Here is a 16,704-nt window from a genome sequence, read left to right on the forward strand (position 1 = left end):
AATTTCGCTCATTTTATCATTTTATCAGTCAGTCAAAAGTATCATTTTATCAACTCAGAGTATCATTATATCTGGCAAAACTATCATTCTATGCAATAAACCTAACATATATCATTTTATCATTTTATCAGTCAGTCAAAAGTATCATTTTATCAACTCAGAGTATCATTCTATCCGGCAAAACTATCATTCTATGCAATAAACCTACCATATATCATTTTATCATTTTATCAGTCAGTCAAAAGTATCATTTTATCAACTCAGAGTATCATTCTATCTGGCAAAACTATCATTCTATGCAATAAACCTATCATTTTATTATTTTATCATTTTATCAGTCAGTCAAAAGTATCATTTTATCAACTCAGAGTATCATTCTATCCGGCAAAACTATCATTCTATGCAATAAACCTAATATAATCGGCACAATACATAATATACAAACCTACAAAGCAGTAAATGTATCATATTATCAACTCAGAGTATCATTTTTATAAGGTTACTGTCATTTTATCAGCTTAGATTATCATTTTATCAGGTAAAAGTATCATTTTATTAAACAAAAATGTCATTTTATACACCAAAAATACCTATCATTCTATCGGCTGAAAGTATCATTCTACCCGGCAAAACTATCATTCTATCGGCTGAAAGTATCATTCTATCCGGCAAAACTATCATTTTATCAGTTTTATGTCATTTTGTCACGTTAAAGTATCATTTTATCAGCTTATATGCAATTTCTTCAGCAAAACTATCAGTTTTATAAGGTTACTGTCATTTTATCCGCTTAGATTATCATTTTATCAGGTAAAAGTATCATTTTATTAAACAAAAATGTCATTTTATACACCAAAAATACCTATCATTCTATCGGCTGAAAGTACCCGGCAAAACTATCATTCTATCGGCTGAAAGTATCATTCTATCCGGCAAAACTATAATTTTATGCAGTAAACCTAACATTTATAAGCTAAAAGTATCATTTTATCAACTCAGAGTATCATTCTATCCGGCAAAACTATCATTCTATGCAATAAACCTATCATTTTATCATTTTATTAGTCAGTCAAAAGTATCATTTTATCAACTCAGAGTATCATTCTATCTGGCAAAACTATCATTCTATGCAATAAACCTATCATTTTATCAGTCAGTCAAAAGTATCATTTTATCAACTCAGAGTATCATTCTATCCGGCAAAACTATCATTCTATGCAATAAACCTATCATTTTATCATTTTATCATTTTACGTGATATTTGACGAAATTCAGAAATTAAATGAGGGAAATGACAGTTTTACCCCCGCACTTTTTTTTATGAAGTAAATCTAAGTTTGAATCTCAAAACTATCATTCTATGCAATAAACCTATCATTTTATCATTTTACGTGATATTTGGCAAAATTCAGAAATTAAATGAGAGAAATGACAGTTTTACCCCCCGCGCTTTTTTTTTATGAAGTAAATCTAAGTTTGAATCTCAACCGCATGATTAGAAATATGTGTGGTCCAGATTTGGTTATAGGGTTATTACGATATTTAGGGGTTATCATATGATTACGACTCTATATATATATATATATATATATATATATATATATATATATATATATATATATATATATATATATATATATATATATTTATAGAGTCCCATTATTCACAAATACACTCTTAAAGACCGAACCACCGAACCATACCAAATTAGGGTTTTTAGATCTAGTTTTTTATGGATGAGAGACACAAATTTATCAATTATTTTCGCCTTCATCACGAGCCTATTTTAATTCATCCGAAGGTAAATAAGTCATACTAACATGTTACGAAGATTTAACTTCATTCCAGTACGTAAATGCAGTTTCGCTGTCGCGTTCCGTTCTTTCTCTCTATAATATCTATCACCACCGCCACAACGCTGATATGGTGTAATAAACACATGGAATGATGTAATAAATTATTGGAATGAAGTATGTGTAGAAGCATTTGAAGTCATACTGGAATGAAGTAAAAACCTTATCCAATGAAGTAATAACGTTTCTGAATGAAGTAATAAACGCACTTGAAAAAATTGCATTTTTTAATGTAAATAAAGTAAAAACTCAGGTCAATGAATTCAAATGAAACATATGTTGAATCATTTCAAAACCTATTGGAAGAAAGTAAAAACATGTTGTAGTTTCAAGGTATTATGTACGGAATGAAGTAATAAACCTATACAATGAAGTAAAATGAGCTTGTAATGAAGACCGAAAAATTTACACAGCAGCACATCTCATAAAAAAAAACTAGATCTAATGGCCCAGATTTGGTCTCTAGTTCGGTCTTTAAAATTGGTTCGACATTGATCACAACTCTATATTTATATATATATACATATATATATAGGGTCTTGTTAGGTTGAGATTTTTTAGCTGAATTGAGAATTGAGATGCATTTTCAGCCACTCATTTTGAAATGTCAACTGCAAGTAGATTATGTCAACTAAGGGGTATTATCGTCATTTCATTTCAATAGCCAGAATATCAAATGTCAACAACTCGTATTAAAATGTCAACAACTAAAAAAAATTTAATTTTTTTAATTTTTTTTAATTTTTTTTAAAATTTTCGCGCGATGTCAACTACTGAGACATTATGTCAACTACGATGTGTAGTCTGCACATCAAATGTCAATAGCTCTGCACATCAAATGTCAACAGCTTATAATTGACATTATATATGTGTAGTTGACATGAATTGTATATGTAGTTGACATTATATGTGTGTAGTTGACATGAATTGTATATGTAGTTGACATTACATGTGTGTAGTTGACATGAATTGTATATGTAGTTGACAAAAAATAAAATAAATAAAATAAATAAAAAAATAAAAAATCGAAAAAAAAATAATTTTTTTAAAAAAATAAAAAAAATATTTATTAAATAAAATATATGATGAAATTACAAATATGCCCTTTCACAATTAATTAATGTAAAAATATTTTCCATGTGGCAAATTCTAGACCACTCATTTAATAAAAATGAGTGGCTTATAATGCATCTCAATTCTCAATTAGGCTAAAAAATCTCAATTGATCACAACCCTATATATATATATATATATATATATATATATATATGTATATATATATATATATATATATGGGTGCATTAAAATGATAACCCCAATTTCCATAATAACCCTATAACTAAATCTGGACCACACATTTTTAAAATCACGTGGTCTAGATTCAAACTTAGATTTACTTCATAAAAAAAAGCGCGAGGGTAAATATGTCATTTCGCTCATGATAAAATTTACGTATCCAAATTTCGCTCATTTAATTTTTGAATTTCGCTCATTTAATCATTTTATCAGTCAGTCAAAAGTATCATTTTATCAACTCAGAGTATCATTCTATCTGGCAAAACTATCATTCTATGCAATAAACCTAACATATATCATTTTATCATTTTATCAGTCAGTCAAAAGTATCATTTTATCAACTCAGAGTATCATTATATCCGGCAAAACTATCATTCTATGCAATAAACCTAACATATATCATTTTATCATTTTATCAGTCAGTCAAAAGTATCATTTTATCAACTCAGAGTATCACTCTATCCGACAAAACTATCATTCTATGCAATAAACCTAACATATATCATTTTATCATTTTATCATTTTATCAGTCAGTCAAAAGTATCATTTTATCAACTCAGAGTATCATTCTATCCGACAAAACTATCATTCTATGCAATAAACCTATCATTTTATCATTTTATCATTTTATCAGTCAGTCAAAAGTATCATTTTATCAACTCAGAGTATCATTCTATCCGGCAAAACTATCATTCTATGCACTAAACCTAACATATATCATTTTATCAGTCAGTCAAAAGTATCATTTTATCAACTCAGGGTATCATTCTATCCGGTAAAACTATCATTCTATGCAATAAACCTAATATAATCGGCACAATACATAACATACAAACCTCCAAAGCAGTAAACGTATCATTTTATCAACTCAGAGTATCATTTTTATAAGGTTACTGTCATTTTATCCGCTTAGATTATCATTTTATCAGGTAAAAGTATCATTTTATTAAATAAAAATGTTATTTTATACACCAAAAATACCTATCATTCTATCGGCTGAAAGTATCATTCTACCCGGCAAAACTATCATTCTATCAGCTGAAAGTATCATTCTATCCGGCAAAACTATCATTTTATGCAGTAAACCTAACATTTATAAGCTAAAAGTATCATTTTATCAACTCAGAGTATCATTCTATCCGGAAAAACTATCATTCTATGCAATAAACCTAACATATATCATTTTATCATTTTATCAGTCAGTCAAAAGTATCATTTTATCAACTCAGAGTATCATTCTATCCGGCAAAGCTATCATTCTATGCAATAAACCTATCATTTTGTCATTTTATCATTTTATCAGTCAGTCAAAAGTATCATTTTATCAACTCAGAGTATCATTCTATCCGGCAAAACTATCATTCTATGCAATAAACCTATCATTTTATCAGTCAGTCAAACGTATCATTTTATCAACTCAGAGTATCATTCTATCTGGCAAAACTATCATTCTATGCAATAAACTTATCATTTTATCATTTTATCATTTTATCATTTTATCAGTCAGTCAAAAGTATCATTTTATCAACTCAGAGTATCATTCTATCCGACAAAACTATCATTCTATGCAATAAACCTATCATTTTATCATTTTATCATTTTATCAGTCAGTCAAAAGTATCATTTTATCAACTCAGAGTATCATTCTATCCGGCAAAACTATCATTCTATGCACTAAACCTAACATATATCATTTTATCAGTCAGTCAAAAGTATCATTTTATCAACTCAGGGTATCATTCTATCCGGTAAAACTATCATTCTATGCAATAAACCTAATATAATCGGCACAATACATAACATACAAACCTCCAAAGCAGTAAACGTATCATTTTATCAACTCAGAGTATCATTTTTATAAGGTTACTGTCATTTTATCCGCTTAGATTATCATTTTATCAGGTAAAAGTATCATTTTATTAAATAAAAATGTTATTTTATACACCAAAAATACCTATCATTCTATCGGCTGAAAGTATCATTCTACCCGGCAAAACTATCATTCTATCAGCTGAAAGTATCATTCTATCCGGCAAAACTATCATTTTATGCAGTAAACCTAACATTTATAAGCTAAAAGTATCATTTTATCAACTCAGAGTATCATTCTATCCGGAAAAAACTATCATTCTATGCAATAAACCTAACATATATCATTTTATCATTTTATCAGTCAGTCAAAAGTATCATTTTATCAACTCAGAGTATCATTCTATCCGGCAAAGCTATCATTCTATGCAATAAACCTATCATTTTGTCATTTTATCATTTTATCAGTCAGTCAAAAGTATCATTTTATCAACTCAGAGTATCATTCTATCCGGCAAAACTATCATTCTATGCAATAAACCTATCATTTTATCAGTCAGTCAAACGTATCATTTTATCAACTCAGAGTATCATTCTATCTGGCAAAACTATCATTCTATGCAATAAACTTATCATTTTATCATTTTATCATTTTACGTGATATTTGGCGAAATTCAGAAATTAAATGAGGGAAATGACAGTTTTACCCCTGCGCTTTTTTTATGAAGTAAATCTAAGTTTGAATCTCAACCGCATGATTAGAAATATGTGTGGTCCAGATTTGGTTATAGGGTTATTACGATATTTAGGGGTTATCATATGATCACGACTCTCTCTCTCTCTCTCTATATATATATATATATATATATATATATATATATAGGGATGTATTCATTTCCTTTTCCCATATATTCTCCTATTTCCTTCTTGATCTCAGCCGTTGATTTCCTACATCCAATGGCCTAAATTATTGGCTTTAATCATTAATTTTAATCCTTTAAAAAACCGTGTAGGGCAAAATTGGTAAACAATATTTTGTTGGTATGGAAACTTCCTTAAACTCATTTGAAGATCTTCCTTAATTTGTTGGCCGCCAATTTGCTGATTTCCGCCGACGGAATCCTCAAAGTCGCCGATTTTGGCCAGGCATAGATAAATTGATTAGTAAATTTAGTGCTTTTCCTTTCTGTTCATTGCTCGAGTGTGTATTGAATTTAAAAGCTATAGAATGTGTATTCTTTTGCTTAGAAAATATGACGAATTGTGATTTTCAGTGTCTCTACATTTCATCTTTGATAATGAATTTACTGCTAAAAACCTTAGCAAGCAACTCAGCCAGCACATATATATTGCTTAAAATTAACGTTGGTGGTTGGTATCTTTCAAAAATTTACGCGTCTGCACTCCACAAATATCATGGCGCCTGAAGTTCGTCGTCGGATTTTGTTATTGAAGAAAACCGTTCATTTATATATTGCAACAGTAGAAGTGCAGTCTATTGCAACCGTTCGTTAACGATTTTCGGGTGTGCCTCGTTGGTGTTTGTTATTAATTGAACAATGGAAGAATGTAATAATGAATTGTAATAAGCACCGAATAATGCACCAAGTGTAAATGAGTAATGGATATAATTGAACATATAATGCACAATATGTGAAATGCAATACATACGAACAAGATGTACCGTGTTACAATATTGGCACATCTTTCTTGTTTCCCCAAGAGTTTAATAAGATAAGGGGCAATGCTATAGTACGTACACATTAATTGCAAAATGTAAACCGATTCGAATAATGCACCAATTTGTTACCAATAATGGATATTAATGATTGTATAATGCAAAGTATGTGAACTGCAATGCATATGAATAAGATGTACCGTGGTACAATGTTTGGCACACGTTTCTTGTGTTCCCCAAGGGTTTAATAAGGCTAGGGGCTAGGGTATAGTACGTACACAATAATGATAATGTTTCCAAAAAGCGCTTGTTTGTGCTTGTATGCATTCGCTGATATATTTGTTTTTTTACAGTGCCGTGTTTCGATGTTTTACGCACGTTTCTTGTTTTCCCTAAGGGTTTAACAAGCATAGGGGTTAGGGTGTAGTATGTTCTAAGTCTAAAAAACGTTATCGAAATACACGCGCTGCAGTATTTCATCTCGGGTTGCACATGCATGTATTTTTTAAAACAAACATACATAATGTACAATTTAGTATAGTATAATGCGTAGTTTAGTTTCTGTAATGCATTATTTGTAATATGGAATGAATATTTATCCTGACCCGTTTAATTTAAGTTGTGTTGTGTTTCGAAGTTTGACGCACGTTTCTTGTTTTCCCTAAGGGTTTAACAAGCCTAGGGGCTAGTATGTACAACAGCAACCACGTGATGCATAAAAACAAGATAAATAATGCATTTAAATATCCAAATAATGTACACAATCACTCAAGTAATGAACATACAAATATTGCATTCATTCTTAGACTCATGTACAACAACAATCTAATTATGCATAAAACATGATAAATAATGCATAGAAATAGCTAAATAATGTACAAATATTGCACTCACTCCTACACTCATGTACAATTTCCGTGACGGCTTCCTTCTGCCGTGGAGTTAAACTCTTTATACCATTCAGAAACTCGGTAGGGGTTCGTCGGCAATACAGATGGTCGACGTTCCTACCCCTTGGTTTCCTATCCTTCGTCTCTTCCGAAGCTGTACTAGTCCCGGCCTCTGATACTCGCTCCCGGAATTTCTGGGCAATTCCTACTGGCAGTATATCATCGATCGTCTCATCGATGTCCAATCTTCGCTGCTTTGATGTTGTACAACATACAGAATAATAACATACAATTAGTTACATAATGTACAAACTGAAAAAATAATGTGGACAGTTATACTGCATTCACTTATACACTTTTGTACATAAGGATCAAAATAATGCCTAAAAACTAATACATAATGCATTTTAATAATCAAATAATGTTCATAATAAATCAACAATGCACCATGAATATTGCAATCACCCATTGTCCCATGTCCAACAACAGTCACATAAAGTATAAACCATGATAAATAATGCACTAAAATAAATAAATAATGTACAGGTCCGGTCAAGTAATGAACATACAAATATTCCATTCACTCTTTGACCCATGTACAACAACAGTCACATGATGCATAAAACAGGATAAATAATGCATTCAAATAGCCAAATAATGAACAGAATCACTCAAGTAATGAACATATAAAAATATTTCATTCACTCTTACTCATGTACAACAGCAGTCAAATGATGCATAAAACATGATAAATAATGCATAGAATTAGCTACATAATGTACAAATTCATGCTAGTTATGAACATAAAAGTATTTCATTCACTCTTTAACCCATGTACAACAGCAGACGCTTGATGCATGAAACATGTATATAATGCATAGAAATAGTTAAATAATGCACAACATCAACCTAATAATGCATAACATTAACCCAGTAATGTACATTTAGAAAATAAACATTCAGCCTTCACGCATACTACAATAATGTACCACACTAACCAAATAATGCAACAATACAACATAAATAATGGACTCAGATTGCAAGAACAAGACCTCAATCATCAAACAGTAGTTATTATACAACAAATTTTGAAATATGCCAAAACAGGGTCCTGCAATAATCTGGTCAATAATGTCCCACAACAAACAAATAATGCATGCACTCAATAATGTCCCACATCAAAAAAACAAATAATAACCATATTGAATCTTGACTGAATTGCTTAACCATCATAGACAATACCCGTATTAATGCCTAATATAGACAGCATAATGCAAAAATCATGGTACATAATGCACAGTCCAAAATAAATAATGCACATATATAATTTTGCCAACAATTTGACAGTATAACGTTTAAAACTATAATTTTCCCAAGTAAGAAAATTGGAACGAGTTGATTACATCCAGATTCATAAAATAGAATCCACTTTGCAAAAATGCATAATGTTATTGACTAATAGTTTCAGAGATGACACAATATGCAAAGAAGAAACCATAAACTTAACCAAGAAAGGCTGAATTAATCTCATAGGAATAGGAATGCTGACCTGCCTTCGACGCCATTGAAATCGCAGTGTAGCAGCCTCTGAAAGAAGTCTGAGTTCAGCCTCCTCTTCCTGGTTCAAATGAAGGAGTTCTGTTGCACTCTCATAAGTTAACATATATGTTGGTTTGATGATTCTAGAAAAATCTTTTCAAAAATATCTGGTTGAATTGTTGATTATAATTGAAATCGTGTAGCCTGCTTTGGTTCGCTGACACTGCTGGGTGGAGAAATCTCGGAATTTTTCAAACTTCTGACGAATGCTCAGAGAGGCGGACGGTATTAGGGTTTATGGTAGTGGAGAAAGTGGAGAGAGTGGAGAGAGATTACAGAGTATTGAATGAGGGTGAATGAAAAGACGGTATGATTCAAATCCCACCAAAATCGGACTTGCCAAATTCTGGCGGTTCATCTAAAATGTGACATGACTGTAATACCCTCATAATGCATTAATAAACGCCCTATAATGCAACTCGGCGACAGAATCTTAGAATCAATCTGGGACGTTGATGGATCGGATCTAACTACTAATAATAAGAAGAAGAAATGATCTAAGGGATGAATAGGAGAATAATGCTCCCCTATATATATATATATATAGGGAGATGATCAAAATAAGTATGTGTTTAAATCCAGAAATGCAGACCAAGTCTTGGCCCTAGGATTAGATGATCTAATGGTTAATAATTAACCAAAAACACGGAAGGTCATAATTAAGCAATTTTAGGTCATATTATAATATTTGGGTTTAATGTCATGCTAAGATCGTTTTAGGTCATGCTTTGTTAGCATGACCTAAAAATTACCTAATTATGACCTAAAAGTGACCTAATTATGATATTGTTCTGTGTTTCTGTATTTAAATCTAGTTTTGCATAGATCAAAACCCTATATATATATATATATATGTGTGTGTGTGTGGATGTATTCATATCATTTTTTTATTGTTCATTCTTCCAACTAAATCTCAGCCCTACAATTTGAAGATCTAATGGCCAAAAATAGTGCCACATGTATTTAATTAAAATATTTAAAAATTTCGAAAAGGTCATTTTTGGCACTCTAAATGAATTCAGTTATGGTAGTTTCCTTGATTTACTCCCTTAAAGATCAGCAAAATACGTTTAATTCATTCTCTTATATTATTAAAGTAGATTAACTGTTATTGTTTATTACCAAAAAAATCATCCAGAACGAGTCTCCAGATTCGAATTAACTTTGTTTTAATAAATATCCTTTTGATCATGTCTATTAACAATATGTTTCAATCGTAGCCATAGGTTCATATGTCATTTAAACATTAAAAATTATTTGACTACGACTAGAGAAATTTCGAAGAACATATAAGATTAAAAAAATAATAATAATAAATAAATAAAAATAAATCTACCTGTTAGTAATTAATCTAATGTAGTGTATACATCCTTTTCTATGTATAATGTACAAAATCAAGCAATTAATGTATACTAATCTATTAATAATGTAACTAAATAAAGAATTAATGTAGAGTATAGTACCGACTCACTAACAAATCTTGACCATGGGAAGGGAGTTAGAGTCATTCCCATAGGGTTTAGCAATCCATTTGGGTAGGGCATATTACCAACAATTTCCTATAATTTCTGTTTGTATCCTTTGGGTTTTTGGTTTCATACGGAACATGATGTACGAATATGGTTTAGTAATGTACGAACGACTTAGTTTAATGTACAAAAGACTTAGTTTCATGTCTTGTAGCACGTTGCATCCATACCCTTTGAGTTTAGCAATCCATCAGGCTAGGTCGTAGTACCGACCGACTAACGAAAACGTCACCAAGAGCATGAAGACAACTCTTTTCCCTTAGAGTTTAGCAATACATTTGGCTATGACATATTACCAACACTATCCTACATTTTCTGTTTTTATCCTTTGGTTTTGGTTTCATACAGAACTTAATGTTTGTTGCATCTATACCCTTTGGGTTTAGCAATCCATCGAGTTAGGTTGTAGTACCGACCGACTACCGAAAACGTCACCAAGAGCAGGAAGATAAATCTTTTTCGTTAGGGCATAGTACCAAACCAGACATCAGAGTTCGTATTTGATTTAGTCTTCGTTGAATTCATACTGATTGTAATGTACAAATATAAGGATTTTGTGTATATGTCTTTTACATTATTTTATGTGTTGTCTACGTTATAGTATTACACATGATATTTTATGATTCTACATTACTAATTACTAAAGATTTACATTACTTTGAAGTATATTTACATTATTAAAATATTGGAGCCCCAACATATGTATGTTCAATAATAATGTATATGCTTTACATCAAGTAATGCAATGTTGGGATCCTCTATCTACATTATTAGATCGTAAATGTACATCATTAGATATATAATTGTTACACTATTTAGATGTGAATGTACTTTACAACTCTTTTATATCCTCAAAATCTAAGTTAATAGTTTCAAAAGCATTATATGTTTTCAAAAACTAAGTTACAAAGCATTCATTATTTTCTGTTTCCATCATATTACAACAAACCCAAAAAAAGGGAAATCCAATACAAGTGGACTCCTCACTGTCATCGAATTCGACTTACGCCCTCTTTGTACCTATTCATAAACAGATACATTAATTAGCCAAAATGTTATACTACTAGTTAATACAGATTTAAATTACTACCAATAACAAATAATAATGTAACACATCAATGCAAAATAATGTAAATATTTGATGCAACAATGTGTAAAGTCCTAATGTATGCATATTTACTGTAACATTATATAGCCGGTAATGTAAGTAAAAAACCGTATTAATGTAACTAAGCATTATATATTTGCAGAAATAATGTAGCATTTAATTATGTATACGACTGTATAAATAATGTATCATGGTAATGCAATTTAATATATATGACTGTATGAATAATGTATCACAATAATCTAATGTAATGTAAAGATCCATTCATATACATATTGTAAAAAACAAGCAATTAATGCACAAATCACCAAAAGAATAAGCAAACAATTACAACAATACAATGATGTTGCACAGTAAATTCAAAATAATTAAAAAAAACAATGAAAGCGAGATCTGTAGCTTATAAAATCCAATATAATGTACACTACTATCTATCACAATGTACAACTAATCGATGAATACAAATGTCAACCACGGTGCAACTCTGAATATTGAAACCCAAACAATTGCTCACCTGCATTTTGGGTGGGTTGACTCTTAAATTGTCTTCCCCTTTTCGACATTCTGGGCGTATCGGCTCTTCAAACCACTATGAGACACCCACCATCAAAAACCATAAGGTCATACAACTATTTCCTTTTTCACAATTGACCAATACACAAATCTAAAGCAGCATTTAACCAAATTCGCCAATAATGAACAGAAACCTACTAATAATGAACACGATTTGCAGATTTACGGAAAAATTGAACATTGGTTTGTGAAAAACGTGACATCACCATCAAAAACCATAAGGTCATACAACTAATTCCTCAACACAATTGACCAATACACAAATCCAAAGCAGCATTTAACCAAATTCGCCAATATTGAACAGAATCCTAGCAATAATGAAAACGATTTGTAGATTTACGGAAAAATCGAACACTGGTTTGTGAGAAACGTGACATTGTTTAGGAAAAAAAATCGGAACATCTCTTACAAAAAATTGGGACTTTTGAAACCTGGGTTGTTGACGATGGCAAAACCACCGTCGACCGCGGATGGAGTCCGACAACAACTGCAAATCGTCGACTTTGGGATGTTTTGACGGTGAAAATCGACCGTGAGATGGGGTATTCTCTGCTTTTCCGGCGGCTAGGGTTTAGAAATGGGTTGGAATTGGGGGAGAAGGGTTTTGAACGTGATTTGAGGGAGTGGATGGAATGTCAAGCGGTTTCGATGAAAATCTCGCTTAATTGTAAGACCTGCCATTTTTAATTCATTATAGTTTTACAGTTATACCCTTATAATGTAGCAAATGGACGTAATAATGTAACGCGGAACCATAAATCTAATCATCATCTAGTCCGTCCAACCTCTTAATCTAAAGGTTGATATTATGTTAGAACTTAACACTAAGAGGGCAATGGGGGCTTAATGCTTCCCTATATATATATATATATAGGGGTGCGTTATAATGCTAACTTTTCTTAAATTGCTAACTTGCTAACTCATCAACGTAGTGTATTAAAAATGTCAATACGATCACATTAAAATGTCAACACAATGTATTAAAATATCAACTTAAGTTTATGTTGACATTTCAGTATCATCGTATTGACATTTTTAATACACTACGTTGATGAGTTAGCAAGTTAGCAATTTAACAAAAGTTAGCAACGAATCACACCCTTATATATATATTAGTTTTATAATAACATATGAGTGGAATAAGTTGGTCGAATGTGGGGCTTACTTACCATTTATAGTAAAAGCGAAATAAGACTCTTATTGTGGGACAGACGAAAAATGGCAAAATATAATTCTTATTGTGGAACGGAGGCAAGCCACTTGCATTATGGTACCAAACAATCTGATATACAAAATCAGAGCACTATGGTGACGTCATAGTTAAAATGACAACGTAGCCAAGCAATCAGTGATGCATAGACAAACAACTCGACATATGGTTCCAAACAATCTATGATACGAAATAAGAAATAATCAAACAATCTTCGATACATAGGCAAGCAAACATGTCATATGACAAGCTAAAGTTGAATCTGCTTTTAAATCTAAGGGTTTTCATTAATTGTAGGTTGTCATTTTAGCATAAGAGATATTCAAATCCATATTCAATTTTCTTACTTATGATACTAACATTACATTATTTCCCCATTAATTTTCAATATTAATTGTAGGTTGTCATTTTAGCATAAGATATATTCAAATCCATATTCAATTTTCTTACTTATGATACTAACATTACATTATTTCCCCATTAATTTTCAGCACCTCTGACGGCTGATTTTAATAGCTTATACATCACTCTCATTAGAGTGTCCACTATGGAGTGGACGCGGCTATAGCCGCGAGGGTGGGAGGTCGGCGGGCGGACTATAGTGGCGAGGTTGTCCGCCCGGGGACGGACGCGGCGGACGTGGCGAGAGACGGCGGACGTGCGATCGCCGGGTGAGGGGCGAGGACGCGGCGGGGGGACATAGCCGCGCCTATAGGCGCGGCGATTATAGTGCGGACATCCGCCGCGGCGCCTGCGGTCAAAATTTAAATTTTTTTTTGTTTTTTTCCTCTATAAATACCACTCCCCACCACTTATTTTTCACCATTTTCACAAAATCCATCCACTCACTATCTACACAACCACTCTCTAAAAAATGCACCGATGAGAAGACCAATCACCCGACTCTCAGGAATCGGGATATGGCAGCAATCCATCAAACCCCTCGGCCTATCCTTCGCAGCCATCGGGTTTTGGCGGATATGCTTCTCAGCCGTCGAATATTCGGCCCTAATTACCTCGTTTTCTAGTTATTTACACTGCGATTATTTAAATTACACTCGATTGAAACTAAAAATATTTTAAAATGAAAATTGATTATAAAATTTAGGGGCTATTGGAGGTGTCCACTATAGTGGCGGAAATAGAATTTTGGAGCTGTGGACAACAAAATTGGGGCTATAGAAAAAAACTGAGGCGGGGCTATTGGGCGTGTCCACCTTATAGTGGACACCCTTACAATTTATTCAATTTTTTCTGTGCCGCCTTTTAGGGATTGCTTCTTCACTGAGAATTTTCTTATTGGAGCAATGCTAATTTAAGTGCGACTTATGTATATAATACTTAATGACTTGCATTCCCACGACGAAAGAGAACCCACAAATATAAATGTATAAATAAATGCATATATGTCCATGAAGATCATGGTCCGATATAATCGAAGAAGTATTTGCTCTATCAAACAAGTGAAATTTTCAAATATGACGATTGTGACATGCCTTATAGAGAAAGAGATGGTTAGACAAGTTGGTGTAGCAAACTCTCCATTATCATATTTTTCACCTTTTTATTTTTGCAAAACAAAATACTTACAAATATTATTGTATGAGGTGCTGAGTTCGAGTCCTCTCTTGACATCAATTGTAATTTCCTCCTTTTTATAAGAGTTTATTTGTAATTTCCTTCTTCATATAAGAGTTTATTTTTAAAAAAGAGAAAGAAAAGAGATAATTAATTACATAATAATTCAAATATATAACACGTAGATAAAAAAATCATATATAAACAATAATGTGGGAATTGATCATCGAGATTCTTGTATTAATAGATATCAATCTCCATTTTATAGTCATATTTATTATGTATCTCACCATTTTCTCTTTACTTGTTCATATAAAAAGAAATCTTGAAGCTAATAGTTTAAGATTGGGAGATTTGTAATGAAATTAAACACATTATTGACATGGTAATGACAACATCACATGATCAGTGAAGTTTGCAAGGGGGTCCCTCAGTAAATTTGCATGATGTCACGCTGACATATGCCATTTAATTATCAGATAGTGTAATTTTAATTTAAAATTTGCTTTTCATAATCAGCGTGAACAAATTTGCAGAGCAAATTTTAGCAAGTGCAAGCGAATTAAACAAAAATACAGAATTTAGACAAAATAGACACTAGGAAATATATTTATTTTACTTTTTAAATAGATACTATTACTCCCTATCTTTACGCAGTAAAAAGGACATGACAAAAATAATTTAGCGTCCTTAGTCATGAAAATTAAGTAGTCTCGCACTGACATTTGATATATGAACCAAATTAAATTTGAAGTAATATTGTAGTTTTACTCTTTCTAACTATGGATAGAATAAATTGATGTATTAAAGGTTAAAATAGAAAAATAAAGTAAGAAAGAAGAAGAGATAATACAGTGTGAAAGAGGATAAAGCTTTTTAAAAAAAATAAAATGACTCAACTATATTAGAACAATTCAAAAAGATGCTAACTCAATCATCTTGCGACGGAGGCAATCAATTATCTTGGGATGAAGGCAGGAGGGAGTACTCCTTATCATGTATCTTGATTATCTTATGACAATAAATAATGATAATGATGATTGTACTACAACATAGATCAGGAGTACTAGTTTTCTATAATTTACGTATACACTTTGCGTCCCCATTATCTCTCAGTTTTATATTTTAATCTGATTTATTGATTACTTCATTTTTATTACTCTTGATAATGAATTTCACATTTTACTAACTCAATTATACTCACATTTTATCATAAAATTATTTAATATGGCTCACTTACCATTAAAAAAATTTATTCACTTTCTTTTATACTCCCTCCGTCCCACAAGAATATGCATTCTTTCTTTTTTAGTTCGTCCCACGAGAATATACACTTTTAAATTTTTGAAAATTCTTTTCTCTGTAATGAGGTGTGACTCATTCTCCATTAACAATACTTTATTTAATTTTTATTTTTACCTAACTCTTACCCAAAGTGTATATTCTTTATGAACGAATGGATTATTTCTTAAAAGAAATAATGATGCAACCTGAGTTTCCTATTTATTGGGAGTATATTTTATTATTCTACTATATATTCCCTCCTTTTATGAATACTATATTTAGATATTTACAAATTTA

The sequence above is a fragment of the Salvia splendens genome, chromosome 18, assembly GCF_004379255.2.
Source record: "Salvia splendens isolate huo1 chromosome 18, SspV2, whole genome shotgun sequence".
Lineage (NCBI taxonomy): Eukaryota > Viridiplantae > Streptophyta > Magnoliopsida > Lamiales > Lamiaceae > Salvia > Salvia splendens.